A 22,432-nucleotide genomic window follows, 5' to 3' on the forward strand; every position below is an offset into this window, starting at 1 on the left:
CGTACCCCCCCCCTCACCCCGCGGCGGCCGAAGACGCGGTACCCCCCCCCCGCGGTACCCCCGCGTGCGGTACCCCCCCCGCCCCTCACCACCCTCGAGCACCACCCGGGGGTAGAATCCTCATTGTATACCTACTACATTGTAAGGGCAGAGCAACGGAACGCAAGCGAATTCTTTCCATCGTCAAACAGGAGCGGGTGTTCGTAGCTAAAGATCGCAGACGACTAAGAAACCATCCACATCGCAAGGGCAGAGCAACCAGTAATAATTGTTATTAGTATGTTTATTTATGACAACAGCCTCAACATATCAAAATAAGCCTCGTTTAATAATTCTGTGTCCTTGTTAGAATTTATGCCGTTAGGCTGCTCTTTTGATGTGTATCATTTCTGCAGTCAATCTTTTTTTATAATAATGCTCCACCTCTAAGACCTCCACATTGTCCCAGTCGAAAGCATGATTAAATTTGGTAATGTGCTTTGAAACTACCGAATGCTTGGACGCATCTAATCTAATATTAGCTTGATGTTCTTTTATTTTAGTACGTAGTTGTCTCTTTGTTTTGACCGACGTAAGAGGCATCACAATTCTTATAACAGATTTTATAAATAACATTATTCTTCGACGATTGAGCGCTCTTATTTTTTTGGACTTTTATGATGCTGTTTAATTTGTTTAGAATACGGTATCCCACGGAATTTTCTGATTTAATGACCGCTGAGGTGATAATTTCAGAAGTATCTTTTAAATAAGGCATAACAATAAAACTTTCCACTTTTTGCGAACGTTCAGAATCATCGTCTATATTATTGTTCTTTATAGATTGAAGTTTTCTCAGTCTTTTATTGATATGCGAGAATAATAAATCGATGGGATACCCATTTCCAAGCAATACATTAATGACAAATATTAAGTTTTTGTTGTAAAAACTAGGATGAGACAATATAATTGTTCGGTCAACCATACTATAAATAGTTCCTATTTTGTGTTGAATAGGATGATTCGAATAGAAGGACAATAGCCTCCCAGAAAAAGTTTCTTTATGAAACCAATCTGTTATAAATGTGTCATTTTTAACAATTAACAATAAATCCAGAATGCTAAGTTGGCGGTTAACTTTGTACTCAATTGTGAATTTAAGTCTGTCGTGATAATTATTAAAGTAATCCAAAACATCTTGAACGCTATTCTTAGAAATCTTCATAACAATATCATCCACATAGCGTCTATAAAACGACGGTCGGATATCCAATGCGCCCAGAACCCTTTCTTCCAAATCCTCCATGACAATGTCAGCCACTGTCGGAGACAAAGGGGAGCCCATTGGAGAACCAAACGTCTGCTTGTAGATGACATTGTTAAATGTGAAAAAGGTAGAAGTCAAAACAAATTTTACAGCAGTGATAAACTCCGCACGAGTTAACCTCGTCTTGGTTTTTATATACTTTCACCTCTTTTTTTATGCCCTCCACAACCAACTCGGAAGGAACGTTAGTGAATAAGGACACGACGTCCAAAGAAACGAGAATCTCAGACTTCTGCAATCTTATCTTCGATAGGTCAGTGCACAATTCAAAACTATTGTTTACGTGACTCTTAGGTTTTGGTATACTGTCAGCTAGAATTTTCTGCAAATACGATGCAAAATTATAAAAGGCCGTGTTAACCGATGAGACTATTATTCTAAAAGGAACATTCTTTTTATGAATTTTTGGAAGACTATAAGCTTTGGGAAGTATAGAATCGCTGGAGTGCAGGAAGAGATATTCTTTCTTGAAGATATATTTTTTCAGTAACCATTCTTTAATAAGCGCGTTTAATTCTCTTTCAATTCTGGCTGACGGATTTCTTTTAATCACTTCATAAGTATCTTTGTCACTAGCCATTATTTTCATTTTTTGAATGTACTCATTCTGGTTTAATGCTACAGTGACATTACCTTTATCAGCCCTTGTAAAGATAACATCCCGGTTGTTTCTTTGGAATTGAATCGTGGAATTATACCTTGCAATGAGACGACGATCGATCGGTGTAGTGTGTGGTCTTTTTTGTAAGAATCTGGAAAACTGAGGTATCGCCACGTTACGAATTCTAATTTGGTTGTCAATCGTATGTTTACTCTTCCATTACTTTCCATATCTTTAATAAACTCATGTATGGCTTTCTTCTTATTAATAAAAAACGGTAAACTAAAATTATCACCGAGCTGTAACAACAATGAGATTTCGGTGGGAATATTAACATGAGACAAATTCTCTGCATTATTGCACGAGAATTCAATAGGTTTAATTTTATAACAAAATTTAATTTTCTCAGATTCTAACAACCACTCGAGTTTCTTTTCGTGTAAGGATGTTAATTTATATTTAAAATTTTCAAACGCTCTCTAGCGTGATGTGAAATAATCGGTTGCCAAATATTTATATAGGTAAACAATTATAAAGGAAACAGGATAGTAACTTTCTTTTAAGGTCATCCAAACATCTGTGAGAATCAAATATCTCGATTTTTAAACTGTCCGTTCTAAGAATGTGCACTAACCACTCGATTCTTCGCACGGATTTGTAGTGAGATACTCGCAAATTATTCCTGAACATATGTATAAGATGCGATGGAAAGACATGGTGATTTCTACAGCGTAATAAAAATTGTAATTTAGCTTTGTTCCTAATAATTTTGTAGTTTAAATCTATTCAATCCTTTAAAACAAAAGAAGTCCGTTCACCAAAGTTACGACTAATAAAATCAAAATTATAAATATAAAATCTATATGGAAGGACATTCGCACGCATTGTCAGGCCAGCGTATATTAACAAATAACGAAAAAATTACGCTCGATGAAGCATACAGCAAAAACAATTAAAAAAGATTAGGTAATATAACTCATTACAGATAATCGTTATTTACACAGATACTTCACTAAATTGACAAGAATAAAAGATCATTTAATAACGTAAATGTATGTACAGGAATAAAAAGTAGAATTTTATCATTGTTTATCTTATACATATGCATCAAAAGAACTGTAATAACTGAATCGCGAAACCTAAGTCGTCTACAGACGATTTCGAGTCTCGACATCGAACTCGCGGAACTCATCATGTTCGACCGTTAGACGCCGTGCCGTCGTAAGCGGTGAGATCCCGACGAGAGACGGGCAGAGGCGCCGTACGGCAAACCGGGCTCGTGCGACGACCGGGTCCCCGGTGAAGGGGACCGGCCGCCTAGTAGTGTGTCACATTGTTTTGAGCCTTTCGACTCACGAGACTTTTAGAGATATCATTGCTACCTTTGACTAGAGAGGATACGGCCAAGTATGGCCGAAACGTAAACCAATTTGTGTTTGTAATTTGTAATTTGAATATATAAATTTCAACACCTATTATTGCTCGAAATTTGGCCTTTTTTAATTGTTTTTGCTGTATAATTTTATTGCTTTATTAATATATTCTTTTTTTATAATTTTTTAAATTAAAACAGATTTTTCATTTTTTCTCCCTGAACGCTCCAAACTTTAACCACACAAATAATATACTTACATAAAAATAAATTATTGGTTTGCGCGGAGATATGTAATGATTATTATTTCCGTGTATTGTTTTACGTTCGAAAGTTAGTGTTAATGCAATAATAGGGTTCTCAATTATTTATAAAAATAAGCAACAAAAAACTGCCGAGTTTGCAAGAGAGAATCTCCGCAAACGTAACATTAGATTATTAAATACTATATTAAAAAATATATTATATATATATATATATATATATATATATATATTAAAATACTATATATAACTAAGTCTAAGCTCAAAAATTAAAATTAAGGCTTAATAAAGGCAATAAGAGCCAGACGAGTCGTTAGTCGCTAAAATTTATTATCCGATACATAAAAATTAATTAACGAAAGCGAACGTTTCGACCCTATTTTGGGGTCCTCCTCAGCGCATTATAAAGTGATTCAACATACAAATTTGTCGTAACAATACGTAAAACCTCTACGCCGTAAACAAATATTAAATATTATTATGGCCTTCACGCCGTCGGTTTATATAAACAATGGATCAACAACAAAAAGCGTTCATCAGATGCGAACTAAAAATCGAGTTCTTACGTAAATGTTTGAAACACAATATCATACCGCCACACATCGGGAATATTTTATTAAATTTTGAATACACTGTTCAATTATAGATCAATAGGAAAATTTAGACACTGTAACCCGCAAAAAACGATCTAATATGAATTTAACTAAAATCATATTAAATCATATTTAATTTGGGTAAAATTCAAATTAAATCCAGATTTTATATTAAAATTATATTTGTTTAAATACAGTTTTAATTTGCACTTATTAAAATCAGTTATGTAGATTAAATATGATCCACAATAAAATAGGGCTTTAATTAAAATTTAATTAGATCACTTATGTGGATCATATAACACTTCGAATCAAATATGGTTTTAATTTGTATTTAATAAGATAACTTATGTGGATTATATATGATCCAGAACCATACATGATGCAGAATATTTATATATAAGACTTTAATAAAAAGTTAATGTGTTCTGTATGCGACTTTTACTCGATTCAATTGCGGCTTTAACCCAAAGGGCCTAGCGGAGTAAGCATGTGAAATCGGCCCTTGATCATACAGAGCTGACATTAATGTCACAAGTTAGTACAAATATGATAAAACTTTCCACCATATATTATTTTAAAAAATTCATTTTTTTAGAAGTTATGCAGGGAGAAAGTAAAATAAAGAAATATATTTTTCTCGAAAACCACTTGACCGATCTTGATGAAAAAAATATATGTTATATAGACTAATAAAACTAATTAACAAAAAAATGTCCAAAATGTTTGCCAAAAAAAAGACCAAAAAAAATATTTGAATTTTTAAATATTTTTTTTTTAGAGTGATATTTTTGAGGTACCTCTTTGAAATTTTTACGAAAATTTCTCTTAAAGTGTCCACTATAACATATATTTTTTAAATGGTGGAACATAGTTAAAAATACGAAAATCGTAAGCGTCGCGTCACTCCGGCGCACAGTGCAGTGCCATTCCGCGTTGCGGGTGTTCGATGTAACTTTACTAGCACATATGTACGTCTGGAATTAGCCTATAATATGTATACTTTTTAATTTTTATAGTTTCCAGAGTTTACCACGTGGAGGTTGCAGTACGGTTTTAAACTCCTTATTGGGGTGCTTTTTTAACGTGAGTCCCCTCGCCTTTCACTACGTTTCCGTAAAATCAGGGTGCTTTTTTAACGTCAGTCTCTTCGCCTCTCACTACGTTTCCGTAAAATCGGGGTGCTTTTTTAACGTGAGTCTCCTCGCCTTTCACTACGTTTCCGTAAAATCAGGGTGCTTTTTTAACGTGAGTCCCTTTGCTTTTCACTACGTTTCCGTAAAATTGGGGTGCTTTTTGAATGTAAGACCTCTCGTCTCTCATTACACCCTACACCTACGATTTATTTAATCTTCTTCACTATCATTGTCTATTACTGGACTGTTATTTGTTTTCTTAAACAGATCGCTAATGGGCTACGAACAATTGGATGCTGCTGTCATATTGCTGCAATTATATATTATCTATCTCATGCAAGATATTTAGCGAAAATTTTGAAATCAGCAGAAATACTGAGCGATCTGTTTAAGAAAACAAATAACATTCCAGTAATAGACAGTGTGATAGTGAAGAAGATTAAATAAATTGTAGGTGTAAGGTGTAATGAGAAGCGAGGGGTCTTACATTCAAAAAGCACCCCGATTTTACGGAAACGTAGTGAGAGACGAAGGGACTCACGTTAAAAAAGCACCCTGATTTTACGGAAACGTAGTGAAAGGCGAGGGGACTCACGTTAAAAAAGCACCCCGATTTTACGGAAATATAGTGAGAGGCGAGGGGACTCACGTTAAAAAAGCACCCCAATAAGGAGTTTAAAACCGCACTGCAACCTCCACGTGGTAAACTCTGGAAACTATAAAAATTAAAAAATATACATATTATAGGCTAATTGCAGACGTACATATGTGCTAGTAAAGTTACATCGAACACCCGTAACGCGGAATGGCACTGCACTGTGCGCCGGAGTGACGCAACGCTTACAATTTTCGTATTTTTAACTATGTTTCACCATTTAAAAAAAATTAAAAAAAATATATGTTATAGTGGACACTTTAAGAGAAATTTTCGTAAAAATTTCAAAAGGGTACCTCAAAAATATCACCTTAAAAAAAATATTAAAAAATTCAAATATTTTTTTTGGTCTTTTTTGGCAAACATTTTGGACATTTTTTTTGTTAATTAGTTTTATTAGTCTACATAACATATATTTTTTTCATCAAGATTGGTCAAGTGGTTTTCGAGAAAAATACATTTCTTTATTTTACTTTCTCCCTGCATAACTTCTAAAAAAGTGGATTTTTTAAAATAATGTTTGGTGGAAAGTTTTATCATATTGGTACTAACTTGAGACATTAATGTCAGCTCTGTATGATCAAGGGCCGATTTCACATGCTTACTCCGCTAGGCCCTTTGGTTTTAATTTGATTCTTATTATAACGTAATTTTGTTTAAATAATGTTTAAATAATATTTGCGGTAAAATTTGTTTCTTTATTTGTCGAACTTAACATGTAAAATATTTGATTCAAATAAAAAAATAATAATGTAGTCATATAAGATTATATATGATCAGATCAGAATATTGCATCTCAAAGTATCCGATAGATGGCATTCGATGTGATCTGTTTCTCGTAATTAAAAAATTTGACAAAGAGTGTTATAAGATAACGGTATCAAGGAGACACGACACTGTCTCGGAACGACACAATTTTTGTATCAGTTATATCGTGAAGTCCACTCTTATAATAAAGTAGCAAGCTTAAAAAATAAAATTTTATATAATCTTGTTTAAATTTAAATTGGTATAACTTTAAATTTAAAACAAAATTATATAAAATTCTAATAAGATCAAATAACATTTATACATATATGACAAATTTGACTTATATGATTATATTTGACTTATATGACAAATTTGACTTATATGATTATATTTGACAAATTAATTTTGAATTTATTACCACATTTAATCCACATTTGACAAATTAAAACCATATTAACTCTGCATTTCCTTAGGTCTGTGCGGCTGATTTTGCATATTTTAACAGAGCAAGGTCCAGTTTAATCCATATATATAGATTAAATAAGATTGGGGTACTTTAATTTGATTTAAATATGACATATTTAAATTATAATTGATTTGCATATTCGATTCCAATAAGATTCTTATTAAATTCATATAAGCTTTTAATACGGTTTTAATACAATCGTTTTTCGCGGGAAATCACGGTTTTTCAAGCAATTGTTACAAATTGAACTTAGAGATATGTATTGTAGTTCTCGGTTTGCACGTTTGCAAATTTATAAATTATCTGGATCGATGTACCGTTGCATTCCGGCGTCCGTCTGCAATTCTTTCTTTCACAGACAAGAGTGGTCACTACATTCCTTTTTCGAGAATTTGAAAAGTTTGACTATCTGTATCAGGAGCACAACCAACCGAGGAGCATTAGACCCATTAGATATTTTTGCAATGTTTTGCCGGACAATAAGAATCTGACTTTTTCGTGCGCCTCCTTGGGGAGCCACTCCAACCAGGAAATTTCTATCTGTGTAGATCCAGAATCTTTTACTACTTTTAAACCCACATTGACGCAACTCAATAAAAAGTGGATTGTCAACCTGTCATCCACACATATTCCTGAAGATATTCAAGGGTTGCTACAGTTGGGTGAAAATTTCAGCCTTCCTGGTGTTAACAAAGAGAAAGTAACGGTGGAATTCATCAAAGGTATCGAGAATAATGTTAAAAAGTTTCCCGCTAGAACACACCCTACGCTCAGAAATAGGTTTTCTAACATAGTGAATAATCTTAGGAACTACACAGTACCAAATAATACTCTTAACAATATGATCAAACACCTGTCCATCACCACGAAGAAGTTCCTTGAAGATAATTCAAACTTGATTCTAACGAGAGCCGACAAAGGGAACGTTACCGTAGCTTTTGACAAAGATAAATACATAGCCAAAATGGAAGAATTATTAGGGGATAGAGATACATACAAAATAGTTACTAGAGATCCCACGAAAAAATTAACAACTCGGGTTCGGGAATTGTTAACTAAATGGAGAAAATCGGAATTTATCTCAGATTCTCTATATAGATCACTATATTGTATAGTGACGGGACATTGCCAAGAGCTTACGGACTTCCCAAGATCCATAAAAATAATTGTCCCTTTAGAGTAATTGTCTCGTCGGTGGACAGTCCTTTATCTAATTTAGCGGCATTTCTCCACAAGATCATGCATGCATGTTTCCTAAAAGGGAATAGCCATATTGCGAACAGCATCAAAGTAATCAAAAAACTTTCCGAGGTACACATTGGGGAAGATTACACTTTGATATCTCTTGATGTTGTCTCCCTTTTCACTAATGTACCCATTGAGATGGTCATTGATAGCATCATAATTAGATGGAGATACATCGCAGAAAATTATAAGATCCCAGAATCTAAATTTCTTCAGGCTATTAGATTGGTTTTAGAATCAACATTCTTTGTTTTTAATGGGGTAATTTATTAGCAGACTTTCGGATCACCAATGGGTTCCCCGTTGTCTCCCATAGTGGCAGACTTAGTTATGCAAGACCTTGAGAGCAAAGCGTTGATGACATTAAGCTTTACCCCGTCTTTCTATATGCGATATGTCGACGATGTCGCAATGGCAATTCCTTCCGCCGCAGGTACTCACACATTAGAAGTATTTAATTCTTTTCATCCCAGATTACAATTCACTATAGAAACCAGTGTGGATGGCAGGTTGAACTTCTTAGAGATCACCATGATTCGTACAGGAAATCTATTGCAATTCGATTGGTTCCATAAACCGACCTTTTCCGGGAGGTACTTAAACTTCTTGTCACAACATCTACTATGTCAAAAAAGAGGCACCGCCATCGGCCTAATTGACAGAGCATTTAAATTGTCTCATCCGAAATTTCATGAGAAAAACCTTAAATTAGTCATCCAAATCTTGTTAAAAAACTGCTATCCACTTGAATTTATTTTTAAGGTAATGCAAGAACGATTGAAATTTCTTTTTGTGAATACAGAGAAGACAGAGGACGAGATCATGGTTGATAAAATACCGTTTTTCACGATGCCATATGTTCCCCGGTTGACCGACAAATACACTAACTTAACGAAAGATTTAAATGTTAAACTCGCATATTTCAGTCTAAATAAATTAAATAGATACATCAAAGTACATAAGGATGTTCTCCCTAATGTGTCCCATAGGAAAGTTGTGTACACAAAATTAATTGCAAGAATTGTGAGGCGTCGTATGTCGGTCAGACGGGGAGACAATTGTCAACGAGAATTAAAGAACATGATTCTCATATTAGAAGGAATGCTGGTGGCCATTCGGTTATTACTCATCATAGATTGGAATACAATCACGACTTCGATTGGAGGGATGTAAAAATCTTAGACCAAGAACCGTCCCTAAATAAACGTTTAATTTCCGAAATGATCTACATCAAACGACAGAAAGATGGGTTGAATTTGCAGACCGATACTGAGAATTTACCAGAGACATACTGTTGCGTATATATGGTTTCGCACTGAGCGCATCGGTTCAGATGTCGCGATGGGCGCGCTGTAGAGTGCGTTCTGTATTTTTCGGCTCTACGTTATTTTTGTTTCGTGCTTAATATGTACGTTGGCGCCACGTCGTCAGTCTCGTCTCGCATGCGTTAGCGTTTAGTCGATTTAAGTATCGCGTCTTGATTCTTCTAGAACTTTCGTGTCTCGATCGTTATTTTAAGTTAAATATATTCGCGTCTCTTTACTTATGTATATTAGCGTCTCGTCGTGTAATCCATTAAAAAAAAGTATTTGTATTCGTTTTCGTTTACGTCGTGAAAGCTCTGCTGTTTGTGCGAAGCGTGAGCGTGTTTGAAAACTTGTCGCTTCAGGTTATGGGCCCAGCACGCTTCCACTGCGCATAAGGATTACATCATGTCGACTATGCAAATGCCTCTGTTCGAGAAGCTGTCGGGCGCCGACAACTTCCCCATGTGGCGTCTCCAGATGTCGGCCTACTTGGAAGTGCACGATTTGATGCAGGTGGTCGACGGCACGTACAAGATTGAACCTGGGGCGGCCGGTGCCGATGGGGCGGCCGGTGCCGACCAGGCCGCCGTCGCAAGATTCAAAACAAAGGATGCGGCGGCTAAATTGGCAATCTTATCGGCTGTGGATGCTAACCAGCGTGAATACGTCAGTGCAGCAAGATCAGCGGCGGACATGTGGGGAAATCTGTGCCGAGTTTACGATCGAAAGAATCCGACATCGCGTACGAATGCACTCAAGGTGTATCACAGGTATTCATACGATGGTCGGTCGATGGCGCAACATATCGCGCATGTGGATAACATGGCACAAGCATGCGTTGACGCTGGCGAAGAAATCAGTGACGAGAACTACTACGCGAAATTACTCGATGATTTGCCGGAACGGTACACACCAGTGGTTATCGCCTGGGACGTGGTGGCGACGCAGTCCCGTGATGCGCTGCGACGAATGCTGTTGCAGGGCGAGGCCCGCATGGCTAACGCTGAATCGAGTGATCAAGCGTTGGCGGTCAAAAGCAAGACACAGCGAGCAGTGGTGGATCCGGCTAAGACTTCCGGGAAGTCGAAGAAAGGCAAAAAGGCTGTCAAGTGTTACAGGTGTCAACGTGTCGGACATTATGCACGGGAATGTCGATCAGGCGATAAGAAGCAGGACAGTAACGGCAAGAAGCAAGATGGCGGTGACAAGAAGCAAGATGGCGGTGTCAAGAAACAAGATGGTGATGGTGAGAAACCGGCTGCCGGGGGCAGTGACAATTGTTTTACCGTTGGCTCGAGGGTAGCTGTCGACAGTGATTGGATTGCTGACAGCGGTGCTACGTGTCACATGACGAATGACAAGTCATGGTTTGCTGATATGGTCGACTGCTTAATGACTCTAAATGTTGCCAATAATTCGCATGTCGAGGCTGTGGGTCGTGGTACGGTGGCGGTCGAATGCCTGGTTGACGGCCGGTGGGAGCCGGCAAATTTCCTCGATGTACTGTATGTGCCATCGCTGTCAAAGTCGCTGTTCAGTGTTGGTGCCGCCGGACGACAGGGTGTAACAGCCTGTTACGATGGACAGAAGCTACTATTTAAGAAAAATGGTGAGACTAAACTGGTTGCTGATCAACTTCCGTCGAATTTGTTCGGATTACGTGTGCGTCGTCAACAGGTACAAGAGGCAAATGTGGCGGTTAGTGTACGACGTTGGCATGAGCGTCTGGGTCACGTGGGTCTATCAACGATGCGACGAATGGTCAGGACGGGAGCGATTCCGGAGCTGAAGATTCCCACAGACTACGAATTCGTGTGCGAGAGCTGCGTATACGGTAAACACGCGAAGAAGCCGTTTAACGACGCTGATCTAAAGGCGTTCCAAAAAGGCGAGTTTATCTCAAGTGACGTGTGCGGGCCAATGCCAGTGGCCTCATACGGCGGTCATCGCTACCTTGTCACCTTCAAGAATTATGCAACTGGTTTCCGCTTTGTGTTCTTTCTAAAGAGTAAAGACGAGGTATTCGACAAGTTTGTCAATGTGTACAATCGCATTGAGACGATGCATGGTACTCGCATCAAGATACTACGTAGCGATAATGGACTGGAATATCGCAACAGCAAGTTCCGTGATTTCTGCAATGCAAAGGGGATGGATCATCAGTTCTCGGCTCCATACACGCCAGAACAGAACGGCGCCGCAGAGCGCGAAAACCGAACGCTCGTTGAGGATGGTCGGACGATGCGACTTGCGAAGAACCTGCCCGAGGAGTTGTGGGCGGAGTCGGTCTTGTGTTCGGCATACTTGCGTAACCGGATGCCGTCAGCTAAATATCCAGACTCATCACCGTACGAGCAGTGGTTTGGTTATGCTCCGAAACTTGAGCATGTGTGCCCATTCGGTGCGATTGCATACGAGAAGATCAAAGGACAACGTACAAAGTGGCAACCAAGGAGTGTTCGGCGCGTGCTAGTTGGTTACGAAAGCGAATCATCCAATTATCGCTTACTCGACATGAAAACTAAGAAAATCACAGTCTCCCGAGATGTCATATTTGACGAGGATGATCAGCCACATGAAGATGAGGTGGTATCCAGATGGGCTCCACGACCAGAAGCTGTGCCTACGGAGGATGACACCGAATTGCAGACAGAGTCGAGTGCATCAAACGAAGATGAGGTGGATTTACAGGCGGAGTCGAGTACATCATACGAAGATGCGATGGAATCGCACGCGGAGTCGAGTGCATCAGACGAAGATAAAACCGACAAACCTACGGACAATAATAGAAGGCTGGGGTCGCGCCAGCTTCGTGACCGCTCCAGACTGAAAGAGCCTGAGCGTTATCAAGCGCATATATGTGAACTGATTGAGCCGACCTCAATGGCTGAGGCTGAGCGACGGTCAGACTGGTTTAAGTGGCGTGATGCGCGGGACTTAGAACTTGAAGCTCATCGCAAGAACGGGACGTGGATCGAGAGTGATCTACCGCCAGGGCGCAGACCAATTTCAGCGAGATGGGTGTTTAAGTATAAGCTGGACAAGAATGGCGACATCATAAAGTACAAGGCTCGACTGGTTGCTCGCGGTTACAGCCAGCGCGAGGGTGTCGATTTTTCGGAAACGTTTGCACCGGTCGTGCGATATGACTCGGTGCGTGTGTTACTTGCATTGGCAGCAATCAATGATTGGGACATGCGGCAGTTTGACGTCCGAACTGCGTTCCTGTATGGGGAGCTTGACGAGGACATCTTTATGACATTGCCTGAGGGAGTCCCTGGAAGTGGTCAAGTGGTCAAACTCGTGAAATCGCTTTATGGCCTGAAACAAAGCCCGCGACAGTGGAACAAACGATTCAAAAGGTTTCTAGATTCGTACGGGTTTGTGGCAAGTGACGCTGATCGCTGCGTTTTCATTGGCATTGTGGACGGACAGTTAGTCATACTCGGGTTGTACGTCGACGACGGATTGTTGCTGTCGAGCTCGCAGGTTGCATTGGACAAAGTAATTCGGGTGCTCAGGTTAGAGTTTGAGGTGACATTAGAAAAAGTCGATTATTTCGTCGGTCTTGAGATCCGCCGTAATCGTGAAAAACGGGAGATCCGCGTCGGTCAGCGCGGTTATATAACTCGTGTGGCCGAGAAATTTAGACTGCTCAATGCAAGGGGGGCGTCAACACCGGCACAACATGGGCTGCAGCTCGATCACTCAATGGCACCAGGGACCGAAGATGAACGACAGAAGATGTTAAAAGTGCCGTATCGCGAGGCGGTTGGTATGTTGATGTTCGCTGCATGTGTTAGCCGTCCGGACGTCATGTATGCGGTGTCAGTGGTTAGCCGCTACTCAGCAGATCCAGGTCAGGCGCATTGGACTGCTGTTAAGAAGATAATCTGCTACCTGAGGGACACAGCAGAATATAATATTGTCTACAATGGATCGAACACAGAAGGCCTTAAAATTTACTCGGATTCTGACTATGCTGCCGATCCGGATATGCGACGGTCAAGAAGTGGTTACGTGGCGACACTGGCCGGGGGCGCTGTGTCGTGGTCGAGCGAGATGCAACCCATGGTCGCTCTGTCAACAACCGAGGCCGAGTACGTGGCTGCATGTGGGGCATCAAAGGAGGCAATTTGGCTACGACGGCTTCTCAAATCAGTGGGAGTCAGGCTCAGCAGCGCGACCAAGATGTACCTTGATAATCAAGGCAGTATTAAGTTGATTCGGAACCCAGAGTTCCATAAGCGAACGAAGCATATCGCTGTTCGCTTTCACTTCATTCGAGAAGTTCACGAGAGCGGCGAGATCGACATCGTATACGTGCCATCGTCTGAGCAGTTAGCGGATATCCTAACCAAGGCGTTACCGAAGCAGTCATTTCTACTTAACCGAAAGGGACTGCAACTGGAACTCGAAGCGCAGAAGTCCTCAACCAGTGGGAGTGTTACGTATATATGGTTTCGCACTGAGCGCATCGGTTCAGATGTCGCGATGGGCGCGCTGTAGAGTGCGTTCTGTATTTTTCGGCTCTACGTTATTTTTGTTTCGTGCTTAATATGTACGTTGGCGCCACGTCGTCAGTCTCGTCTCGCATGCGTTAGCGTTTAGTCGATTTAAGTATCGCGTCTTGATTCTTCTAGAACTTTCGTGTCTCGATCGTTATTTTAAGTTAAATATATTCGCGTCTCTTTACTTATGTATATTAGCGTCTCGTCGTGTAATCCATTAAAAAAAATATTTGTATTCGTTTTCGTTTACGTCGTGAAAGCTCTGCTGTTTGTGCGAAGCGTGAGCGTGTTTGAAAACTTGTCGCTTCACATACATAAATGTTATCGAGGGACTCGTAAAAATTTAACAACAGATAGTTGGTACGCGCGACCTACCGTTTCTCTCTCTATGTTGATAAAATGTACGTATTAACGAGTCATTGTCTGCAAAAACGTCCTACGGAGAAACTTGTACCTCTCCGCCCATCATACGTTTTAACCGATTGACGAGTATTGCGAGCTGACTATTTTGACTTTAATTGTAAGTAATGTTTATTCTATAATTTTATGCTTTCTGTATGCACATCTTGAAGGTGGATGTTACTCCGAATGCACACAGATATCGGTAACGAACCACAATGATAAAAAACAGTACACCAGGTCGAAATTTCTGGCGTCCGAACCAAGAATCTGTGCGAAGATGCTTAGGAAGGTGTTGGAGTGCATGTCTGCCCTAACGATGACTTTATGCTTACGGCGTAGAGGTTTTACGTATTGTTACGACGAAATTGTATGTTGAATCACTTTATAATGCGCTGAGGAGGACCCCAAAATAGGGTCGAAACGTTCGCTCTCGTTAATTAATTTTTATGTATCGGATAAGAAATTTTAGCGACTAACGACTCGCCTGGCTCTTATTGCCTTTATTAAGCCTTAATTAAAATACTATATCCAAAATACTACAGCCATTTTCTTGGATCCTTTTAACAATATTTATTTTAATACCCGGGAAAGAAAAATCTCTTATAATGTCTTATATGCTCATATAAGAAACGATCATGAATTTTGTCCTGATAAGAGCTTATATTAGTATAATAGTTGCTGACATTGCCATCGCTAGATGGACAGTGTTAACTTTGCCCACATCAATTGCCAGGCATGCGCAATGTCCGCTAATAAACTACTTTGCCCAGTCGCGTTGTGCAATGCTAGCATACGGACTTTGCCCATAACATATATCTATATGAATAAATAAGAGGTCTTTTTTCCCCGGGTATATAATCATATATGCTCATATATCTATATATAATTATATACTCTCATATATTTGACCACATAATATTGTTTAAGATTATATTTTTCATTTTTTATATGATCATATATAATCATATATCTACTAATATAAACTAATATGAACAAATATGAACAATAACAACAAATAAGAGGTTTCTTTCCCTGGTATGTATTTTAATATGTATCCTTTTCGTACTAAGTGCTAATAAAAATGATTGATTTCTTCTATAGAGTAGGGGAGACCGGGGCTGTGACACTGCTGAAATTTTGTCGCGCTCTTTATGAAAAAGTACACTCAACTTTGATGGTTAACACCCAAATTTGAGTGTTAACACTAATCTTACGCCCAAATTTGAGAGTTAACTGTTTGTTTGTTAACTGTTTGAGAGTTAAGTTTAGTGTTTGTCATCAAAGTTAACTGTCAACACTAGGTGTAGATTGAGTGTTGACCATTAAGGTTTAGGTAAGTTGTGGGTTTAATCCTCAATAATGAGTGTATATTAGGAGTTTATTCTCAATGATAAGTGTAGGTTGGGGATATTAATCCTTGTTCGAGATTCCCTTAACGTTGCGCCGTCCGATCAGATGGCAGCATCGATCGGGTAACGACGCTCGATCACCGCAGCAGCTTGCGCCCGCACGGGCGCGCTCATCGCCACCGTCTTCCTCGCGATCGAGGCATTTGTGCAAATGGCCGCGCAGTGATCAGACGCACGATGTGTGCTCTGTGCATCTTGATTGTGACTATACACATTGAAGTGCTCACCGCAGTGATTACAGCTGCTGAGATACTGCATTAACATGTAAAGCGACCACACATCCAGCTCTACTCAGGATACATCAACACGACGACTCAGGCTCACATGTGCGCGAGTGCCGACCGCCACGTGTCTCACCGGCTCACGGGCGATTCATCGAAGAGGACGGCAATTAATATAACTGCCTCGCCCACTCACGAACGATACACAAAGACTTCTTATACAAAGACTTCTTATGCTTAGTGAAATCCGAAAGACTGCCCACCACTCTCAGGTCAGACTGTATATATCTCTTCTCATATTAAAGACGGCTCAGACTGTGGTCTGAGTTACACAAGAAATAAAGTGAATAATTAGTGAACACCTTCCACGCGCGTCCTTCTCATCCCGCTTCCATCGTCGGGATTAATCAGCGATTTCGCGAACAATCCTTAATGTTTAGTGTAGGTTGGGAATTGATCCTCATCGTTGGATGTTGGTTTGGTGTTAACAGGGTGTTAACCTTTTATGTTCTATGTCGATTTAATCAGTGTCGTCATAATCCTTTTATGGTTGGGTGTCGTTTAAATGTTGTGTTAATCTTCGTTAAGTGTCAATTGACGACTTGGTTTATTGGAAAAGTGTTTCAGATAAAAGTTAAAAGGTTCGAAGGGGGCCAATAGACGATCTTATTGGATTTGGGATCCAGGGCCTGTATTGAGCCCAATAGAGCCTAAGTCAAATATTTTAAATGAAAACCCCTATTTTTTATTGTACCATCTTTCTCTATTAATTAATTTGAACAACTTTTGTTTCGAAAATTGTTTTATTTGCTTAATACTTTTTGAGATATTTTTTCAAGGAAAACTTGGTAACTTTTTCAATATTTAGCTTGTGATATCTTCAATGCACGGGGGGGGGAGTGGCGGACGAATCAGTGCGTTTCCCGCTGCCCCCCCCCCCACCGTCAGGTAAAACATGCCGAGAGGGACAACCGGGGAGTTTATAATGGGTTGGAGTCCCACATAACTGCCCTCCCCGCCCCGGGGGAGGGGGTATCGGTGCGGATTTTCTTCCCGTAAAAAAAAAAGCTTGTAATATCTTGATGATTGTGTTACGTCATGCGAACTCCACGATTTCCCTTTCTCGCGGAAATTCCTATTAAGCACTTAAGATTCTATAATAGGAAATTCCTATTAATCATTTGAGGTAAGATAAGCAAACTGAGCACGAACGGTTATTGATCGGCGAGTGGGTCTTGATGGCCGTACATTCCTTTCTATACATATATGATAGCAGACCCGGCGAACTTCGTACCGCCTAACCTCCCTCCCTCCCTTCCTCCCACTCTCTTTCTTCTGCTCCCTCTTCCTCTCCCTCTCCCTCTCCCTCTCCCTCTCCCTCTCCCTCTCCCTCTCCCTCTCCCTCTCACTCTCCCTCTCCCTCTCCTCCTTTCTCTCTCTCTCTCTCTCTCTCTCTTTCTCTTTCTTTCTCTCCATCTCTCCCTCTCTGGAAAATTTTGTCTCTTTCTCCCTCTTTCTCTCCCCCCCTCTCCCTCCCTATTTCCCGAAAAATTGAAGAAATTAGAAAAACCGGTTTCCAGAATATCGGTAACGAAAAACTATACAGCCTATAGCACTCCCCGGGAAATTCTACCCCTACTTTATATACACTACTTTCAAAATTTGTCCAGCCGTTTTTTAATTATAAATGATGTAACTAACCCGACTTTGTTATATATATATAATATATATAGGTCCGGAAGTATGTTCCGGGACTTTTATTTTTGATATCGGTATATTCCGGGACATTTGGCAGTTTCCAGGACTGTCCTGGAAAAAATTGATGTCCTACGGCAATTTTCGGGACAGTTTTTTGAATCTGATTACATATATATGCGTTATATTCCAGGACTGTACATTTCAAAAAACGTAAACAGTCCCGGAACATACCTTTGGACCTACATATATATATATATAACAAATGTGAACAGTAAAGAAGTCAGTATATGGTTATATATATATATATATATATATATATAACCATATACTGACTTGTTTACTGTTCACATTTGTTTTATATACAATCTGAAACTGTATCAATTAATGAAATGCATATATTTCAGATGAACGAAAAGGTGAAAGTACCAACTGTCACAGGAAGGGAGGACACTTTTGCCTCATCCGTACAGTGGCACAACAGTGTGATGTCGAAGGTAAATTTTTTTTGTTAAATTTGCCTAATTTTTTACTTTTTTAATTTAATCTATAATTTTTTAAATTGACAATATTTAACGTGTGCATGTAATTGTATCGTTACAGACTGCTGTTGGTACTAAAGGCGATACATTTGCTCGGAGGAATTTGAGGAACAAGAGGAAATAACGGGAGGCTCACCAGTAATGCACAGATAAGCGAGAAGACAAAATGTGCAATCTAGTCGTAAAGAAAAGTATGTGATATGTAATATACTCGCGTAGGTAGGATTCGACGATTATATGGTTCCTTATGCGTGATGCGTGGACAATTTAGGTTATTTGCAAGATAATTTTACCTTGTGCATTATTACATGTTATACATTATGTATGCTGGTGGCGGAGTCCGTACCGGTGCAGTTTGTCTAACATTAGCCAGTGGCTATGTTAGCATGTAATAATACTGCTATGTTACATGTATTATTACATGTATAACGGACTTGGTTAGATGGCGCGTGTGTGAATGGTAGCGGTGAAAGTGCGTTGTGCGATTAGTATGTGGCAAGTAGGGATAATGGAAAGATAGGGTGTAAGTAGGGGATGCGATAAGAATGAAAAAAGATAGTAGGATGCAAGTAGAGAAAAGTAGTATAAAAGTGTTTAGCGAACGTGGTAGGAAGAGGTTATGGTGACGAATCAGTTAGGCGGAAAAGGCGTTAAAGGTAATGTAGGTAAAATAGGGAAGGTTTCGATCGATGATTGTAAAGAAAATTGTATGATAAATGATTAGCTAAGGAACCTTCGGCCGTAAATTAAGTATAGGTTAAGAATTAAAATAGTTGAAAAGATGACAGGTTGAACTCAGAACACGTGTAAATCTAAAATTGAAACAAATTTTAGACTAGGAAATATAGGATCAAGAATAAAAATAAAAGGTAGAAGAGATAAAGGATAGAAAACAGAGGAGAGGACAAGAGGTAGGTGAAAAAAGCGCTGTTATAGAAGAGGCTATACGAAACAAGGGAGGATTAAATGTGAAGAGGATTATCGAAGAAGGAAGAAGAAAAAGCAGTCGAAAATCTCGAGTTCCGGGTCAATGAAGATGGAAAGAAGAAAGGTGAAATAAAGCTAGGACACAAGGATGGGCTGGCCTAGAGGTGTTCTAGGAAATGGAAAGTAAAAGAAGATAAGCATAGCTGAGGAAAGGTTAAGCCAACGATGAAGAAGAGATGAGATGAAAAGAAGAAAAGTATAGGAAAGCTATTGTCATATTCCTGGAACAAGGATTGGCGAAACTTGTCTGCGTTGTAGGAAAGGAAAGGTAAAAAAAGATGGAAATAAAAAAATTAGTTAAAAAGACACGCAAGGCTTGGTGAGATATGGAAAGGAAGAAGAAGAAGAAGAAGAGGAAATGCGGAAGGAAAAAAAATTAGGAGGTATGAACGTTACAGTTTAAAGGACGCAGCAGTTTTCTGGAAATATTAGAATCTTTGGATGACACGGAGGCGAATCCAGGTATATTAATTATGCAACGGTAGATAGGAGGCATGGGAAGATAACTAGAGAACGCGCATGCGAGGAGGAAATAAATGTTGCTTCGGTGGGAACGAGAGAAGAAGAGCTGGGAGGCAATTTACTAGGAGTGAAGGAGGAGCAGTGTCGAGGAATTTGGCAAATAAGGAAGAGGAATGGAGCGATCCGAGGATACAGAAGTGATTCGAGTTAAATTAGGAATGAATTCAAAAGATCAGGAAGATTAAGAAGATAATATATTGGAAGAAAAAGAAGAGGAGGGGTAAGTGCATATAGGGAGAAGTGATGAGTTTGGAAAAGCTGGGGACATAGGATAGCATTAGTTAAGTAGCAAGAGATTTATTATTAGTCAAGTTTATTATATGTTAAAGGAATTTAAATCGACCGTAACTGGCAATATATAACGTCTTTACCGATATGAACATTGAAAAACTGTGAGCCAACTTGGTTTGTCGGATTCACACAGTACTTTTTTCAGATCAATATCGAGACATTATTAATTTTGACCATGGTTTTGGTCAGTTGATGTAATTTTTAAATTAAATAGTTTTTTTTTTTTTTTTTTTTTTTTTTTTTTTTTTTAATTTTATTGCAAAAAATATTACCCCAGCCAGGGTTTGAACCTGGAACCTCCCGTATACCGTGCAGGTGTCGTGCCAATTTGACCACTGGGGCTGTGGTAATATTTATCGCAATAACAACTATAAGATGGAGCACCGATACTTCAGGTCGACGGTGTATAATAACAGAATAATAAATTTTATTTTGCCAGTGGATAGAATAACAATTAAAGGAATTTAAATCGACCGTAACTGGCAATATAACGTCTTTACCGATATGATCTGGTTTTGGATTATAAAGTTTATAGAAAATATGCATTGATTTAGAATTCAAGTTTTATAAGTTTTAGGATGTAAGGAATGTTATTTTAGAGACAAAGCGAGATATGAGTCTAAAGGAGATTTGGGAAGAATTTAGAAATAAAAGAAATATAGGGAATATTAGTTGTTGCGCGTGGCGGTAAGAAGGTATGTGTGTGTGTATAGGTGAATAATGTTCGTTTCTTGGCTTGATACTGCCGAAGCGGACTAGATCAAGTATTACTGCATGAGTTTAGGTTGTGAGTTTAACATGCAAATAATGGGTTTAGGCGTGTAGGGTTTAAGGGGTGGTTTTTCTAGAAGAAATTAAAAAAGTATGGAATAAGGAATTAACAGTGTCACGCGTTAAGTTAAAAAAGTTGGTATGAGTGTGTTTAAGGTATATTTGTAAACCAAGTCCATTTCATGGCTTTGTATAGCTGAAATTAAATAAATCTATCTATTACATGTATAACATGTAATAATACATGTAATGATACATTGTGTATAATAAATGTTTCATTATACACAATGTATTATTACATGTATTATTACATGTTATACATAACTTATAAATGTATGTGATTTCATTTGTAATCAACTTCTTTTAGTTCTAATTTCATTTACTTTGCACTTTCTTTTGGGGTTAATATCAATTGATAAACTGTTGTATACGATGCCTTCGCGAAAGAAATATTCTTGCAAATTTCCCAATTGTGCCAACAGCTATTATTGGTCGAAAGGTGAAGCCAATACAGTCATAAATAAACATTTTTATAGCTTTCCAAAAAATTCTGACATCTCTACAAAATGGAAAATGATTTGTGGCATCGATATCACTATTAATTGCCGGAATATGCGCATTTGCGAAGATCATTTTTAGAAAGAAGATTTTGTTAACTGTACAAAACACCTGTTGAACCCAAATGCCATACCGAAACACATTGATATGTCAAACAATTTAGTCACAACAGAAGTTGCTGCTTTTGACTGCAAGTCAATAATGACTGAAACATCTTCTGCCGTTTGTATCAATTTGAATAACAATTTAAATTCTGATTTAAATAACGATTTGAATAACGATTCAAATTCTGATTTAAATAACGATTTAAATAAAGATTTAAATATCGATGTAAATAACGATTTAAATAAAGATTTCAATATCGATTCAAATAACGATTTAAATACAGATTTAAATAAAGATTTAAATATTGATTCAAATAACGATTTAAATACAAATTTAAATAAAGATTTAAATATCGATTTATAAATAACAATTTAAATAACGATTTACATCACAATGAGGTTAACATAAATATGTGTGGTACTTTGGTGAATACTGATACTGTTTTTGATGAAACTACTGCTAATTTTTATGACAATGGCATGTTTCAAAATGTTCATGATGGTAACGATAGTCAATTTAGAAATAGTTTAGAATCAAATTTAGGTAATACAGACAATTGCAAAAACAGGCCTATTTGCACCTGTGACAATGAAGATTGTACACATGGACAAACCATTTCTTCAAATGAGTTGCAATCACCTAGTGTTTCTACAAAACCTACAAAAAAAATGCGGATTTTTAACGCAAGCAGGAGTTACGTCAAAGACGATGACACTACGAGAAA

General features: G+C 38.5%; 1 protein-coding gene, 1 long non-coding RNA gene and 1 pseudogene across 5 annotated transcripts in view; 2 read left to right on the forward strand and 1 right to left on the reverse strand.

Moving 5' to 3' along the window:
* Positions 1 to 22,432, reverse strand: part of LOC143902849 (UDP-glucosyltransferase 2-like) — a 153,046-nt gene that overhangs the window by 109,368 nt on the left and 21,246 nt on the right. The window lies entirely within an intron of this gene.
* Positions 7,151 to 9,560, forward strand: LOC143902802 (uncharacterized; annotated as a pseudogene).
* Positions 15,639 to 19,557, forward strand: LOC143902803 (uncharacterized). Its single transcript, XR_013258478.1, has 3 exons — positions 15,639 to 16,678; positions 18,340 to 18,429; positions 18,536 to 19,557. It is a non-coding gene; the product is annotated as an uncharacterized LOC143902803 (long non-coding RNA).

The sequence above is a fragment of the Temnothorax americanus genome, unplaced genomic scaffold (assembly GCF_048541705.1).
Source record: "Temnothorax americanus isolate GAGA-0224 unplaced genomic scaffold, ASM4854170v1 Scaffold40, whole genome shotgun sequence".
NCBI lineage: Eukaryota > Metazoa > Arthropoda > Insecta > Hymenoptera > Formicidae > Temnothorax > Temnothorax americanus.